General features: G+C 33.0%; 1 protein-coding gene across 1 annotated transcript in view; it reads left to right on the top strand.

Annotated features, from left to right (window-relative positions):
• The first annotated feature begins 1,088 nt into the window (after positions 1-1,088).
• The window catches only part of LOC128879305 (uncharacterized), an 11,281-nt gene continuing 7,837 nt past the window's right edge, over positions 1,089-4,532 (top strand). The window contains exon 1 of the mRNA XM_054128315.1: positions 1,089-1,188. The gene's annotated coding sequence lies outside the window, so the exon portion shown is untranslated. The remainder of the gene's footprint in view (positions 1,189-4,532) is intronic.

Genomic DNA, 4,532 nt, shown 5'->3' with positions numbered 1-4,532 from the left:
TTGGATATGTTCCCTTGTTAGAACTCTGTAGGAGTGAATGGGGTTAAAAGATATTATGTAGAAATAATATCAGCTTTCACGAGCGAAGCCGCGGAAGAAAAACTAGTATATATATATGATTATATAGACTTATTATATTTACTTGTTGATACCGATTTCAATACGTATAAGTAAACTAGCTGCACCCCGCGGTTTCACCCGCGTGGAATACTATGCATTTCTTTTATGTTGTTTGCCTTCACTGATTCTTCGTGAATCAGTGGGTGACTGCCTTTTGTTTTCCATAACTGAAATGTTTCAATCGATATTTCTCATTGTGAGTATAACGATGCCACAACTTCATTTACAAATTTCGAGATTTCAAATCGAAACCGTATTTTTATCAAAATAAAACATAGCCTGTATTACTCAGGGATAATGTAGCTTTTTATTAGTGAAAAAATATTGAAAATCGGTTCAGTAGTTCCGGAGATTAGCCCGTTTAAACAGACAGACAAATATTGCAACCCCTTTTTACCCCCTTAGGGATTGAATTTCGAAATATCCTTTCTTATTCCTTGTACACATCACAAAGAAAACCTCTGTACAAAATTTCAGCTTTCTAGGTTCACGGGTTTAGTGTTAATAAGTCAGTGAGTCAGGCCTTTTATTTTTATATTATATGTATAGATATAATACAAACTACATATGTCGTGTTTAGTCTCATTTCAATCAGAAAATTTTGACAGATACGCTGGTAAAAGTTTCAGTAAGAAAAATTGAAAAATAAAAGAGTTTCATCGCTGCATTTGCAATAGTCATACCGATATTCAAGTTCGGAACATGTGTACAACATCCCACGTAACGCTCTCTCACGTCTGTTACTACTGCAGCGAAAGCGCTAGCTAATCAGTTTTGTGTCATTCGCACTACGGTGAAGACGCAGAGGATAGTCCGGGGTTTTTTGACTGCGGACAAATTCACATTTGCAAATTGTGCAATTCTGCGTTCATGGTGAGAGTGGTGCGCGTCAACGCGATATTTTACATATTATGTGTATTGTGTAATGTGCGATAGTTCCGTAAGTGTCGCAATAGAAAAAGAAGATGAAGACAGAAGAGATAAACGGTGTAAAAAGCGCGACGTGAAAAGAAAGAAGCTCCTGTTATCTTCACGACGATTATCCAAAAATAGAAAGATTCGAGCAAGGTAAGTTACGTTATTTGATACGCATTTGTATATGTAAATGACTGTTAGTCATTTGAACCAATTTCATCCGTTTGTTAGTCCGAGAGCCCGAGACATAAAATTTCAGCTAATTTCATTACGAATATCCTTTTGTCATTCAACTGTTTTGCACTATATTTAATATATCGCGTTAAAAAAATTTGGTCTGACAAACTTTGAGTGATGATAAATCGGTGTAGCAGTAATTTAAACAGTTTAGGAGCGAACACGTATCGCGCCGCGCCGCGCAACGCCGACCCAGCTGTATAATATATATTAGAAACGCCGTGCATTTTTAAATCTTCGCAATACGTAAATTAGTTCTCATATCATTGTGGGTGCATTAAATTTAATTACACTGTCCAACACGATTTTTTCCGCGATATCCACTAAGTGATTCTTATAGAGTTCCTCGTCCTAAATACAAATCTGAAAGTGAAATTGCTTCATCACCCTTACTTTTCGAGAAATTCGAGATTTTGTAAATACGGTCGATTTTGAGAGAAAACGTAGTACTACTTGAAAACTACGAACGCTAGAAAGTTCTATTTAGTCTTAAAAGATAGAGGAGTGTTTTCTGAATATGAAGACATATTCCTTTAGAATTATCTGCTCCTTTGAATGCCTGTAAATGAACACCGAATTTCAAAAAGGTGATGATGCGTGAATTTTTCACGATATACATTTATATTTTAATGAAGAGTTATTCACCTAGGTCGAATTTACACTACGTTATCGGATTCTGCAAACATTTCTGAAGAGAAGACCACCCGCGGCAAATGTTGGAACGGTTTCTAATTCATACGGTTTGTCAAAATGTCAACTCGGAACGCATGAACGGTATTTTGCCGCTGCACAGCCATTGCTCGCTATGTTTCGGTCAGTCAGGGCCGTCGCTACGGGATTCGCCTAATCGGCGCCACGCGCTATCGGTTTTTGTATTACATTTACATGTTCCAGATAAGTAATTCTTCATTTTTAATATTTCATTTATACTGCAACTCAACAACTGTTTAAATTTTAATCATTAATTTCCTGTTTCTGTATCTTCAATTATTCGACTTTTGCTAATTTGGTATTGAGCAAAATTTATTTAAATCTAAATTGAATTATTTAACAATTAATTCAATCTATAATTGTATATTTTGTTGCTAATTTTTAATGAAAACTGCTACCTATAAAAAATCTCTTTAGAGCAGACTTAACCCTCAAATAATAACTTAAATAACAAAAGATTAAAGTATCGAAAAGTAGAAACATTAAGCTTTAAAATGGTTTTCTATTCGTCAATGTGTGGTGAATTTTAACGAAGTGACGAGAATTTGATTGTTGTTATTCAAGCACGTGACGACGATTGTGTAGAACGCATGACGACGGCCCTGATTCACCGATATAAAGCGAGCGAAGCCTGCGCGTCGGCAACAGAATTCGTGCGTTCTAAATTAATATTTTCTAGATCTGTACGAACTAGAAAACGTTCCAACATTTACCGCGGGTGGTTTTCTCTTCAGAAATGTTTACAGAATCCGATAACGTAGTGTAAATTCGACCTAGGTGAATAACTCTTCATTAAAATACAAAAGTATATCGTGAAAAATTCACGCATCATCACCTTTTTGAAATTCGGTGTTCATTTACAGGCATTCAAAGGAGCAGATAATTCTAAAGGAATATGTCTTCATATACAGAAAACACTCCTCTATCTTTTAAGACTAAATGGAACTTTCTAGCGTTCGTAGTTTTAAAATTAGCCTATTTTCAAATCACTGTAACTCGGTGAAAAATCACCGTAAAATTAAAATTGAAAAAACGTTTTATAGCTTGAAATGTCAACTTTACCGTAATATTGCTAGTTTAAACAAATTTTTGTTGTCTTTTTCTTTTTTTCTCGAAAAAGACAACAAAAATTTTACCTACAAAATGTTGTTTTAAAAACCTGTTTACGATTTTTTTTTCTAATTTGCACGATTTTTAAAGTTAACCTTCCTTTTCTCTAAAGATGACGTTTACCGCCGACATTAGCGTTATCCAATACGCTGGTACGAGTGTATTACATATTATAAAAATATATCATTTTGATGACTAATCATTGTCATCGGATGAGTTTTCATAAAGCGCTATGAAACACTGATCAGAATCGCTATCTTCTTGTATTTGAACATTTTCACGCGAGTCATCGGAACTTTCTAAAGCAAAATCTATTTACAAAGAAAATATTGAGTATTTGCATTACAAAATTTTACTATATTGTATATTTAAACATTATATACCATAAATTATGTATAGAATATTGCTGTGATGACTTTTACTTCATACAATTATTATTGTTATTATTATTTAACTTCAATAAGTCATGAAATTTCACGGCGCGCATACGTGTCGCTCTTCAATTTATCAAAGAATCAAATCATTCAAAGTTTGCGAGACCGAATTTTTCTAACGCTGTATATTACATATGGTTTATACAAAAAGTTTCAGCAATGATGATTCTAGCCAAACTACTTTTTCTGACACGGTTTTCCAATCCCTCTAACTTCACGTAAACTATAATGAATATCATTTGGAACAAAATCCAAGATATCTAACAAAAATATGCATTTTGTATTGAAAAAATATAAAAAACTTCGTAAATTAATAAATGAATAAAAATATATAACAATAAATTTATTGCAATATAATTTTTTATGGTTTTATCCGATTTATGGCAGAAGGACATATAAACAATTTGCAAATGACAATATATAACATCTTTTATTCGTAACTTTTGTGTTTATTCCATTTTAATTAAACAATTCAATCATGATAACGTAGAAGACGATTACCTCGAAAGGACTACCATGGAACGTCTCAATTTCTTATGAATATCATCAATTAATATAAATCGAACTATAGCAAGCAATGCATGCGCTGACTCCATTATGCACTACTTAGATCCGATTTACATTGGGCAAAAAAAGTCTGCGCACGAACACGCGCAATTGTCAAAAGAGTCTAGAATATGTTTAAAAATTTTTAAAAATGCTGTGTCTTTATAATGAAATGCGGAATATACAACTTTATATCGTATCGTGACAAGAGATCACACAAAAAATGTCTGCGTACAAAAATTCTCTTATATACTAATACGTCCATTGTACGGGAAAAAAATTAAATTAATACTTTGTCGCATAGCCTTCATTCGTTTATTTATTTATTATTCTTCGTTTCGTTTCCTCCAAATCATTGTTCTTCCATCGGATCCAAATAAATTTGACAGGATTATAACACCACGTAAGTTGGATAAGTATATTTAATTAACAAGAATATGAATACATATATATATATAT

The sequence above is a fragment of the Hylaeus volcanicus genome, chromosome 7, assembly GCF_026283585.1.
Source record: "Hylaeus volcanicus isolate JK05 chromosome 7, UHH_iyHylVolc1.0_haploid, whole genome shotgun sequence".
NCBI lineage: Eukaryota > Metazoa > Arthropoda > Insecta > Hymenoptera > Colletidae > Hylaeus > Hylaeus volcanicus.
This window is presented reverse-complemented; position numbering and strand designations above follow the sequence as displayed.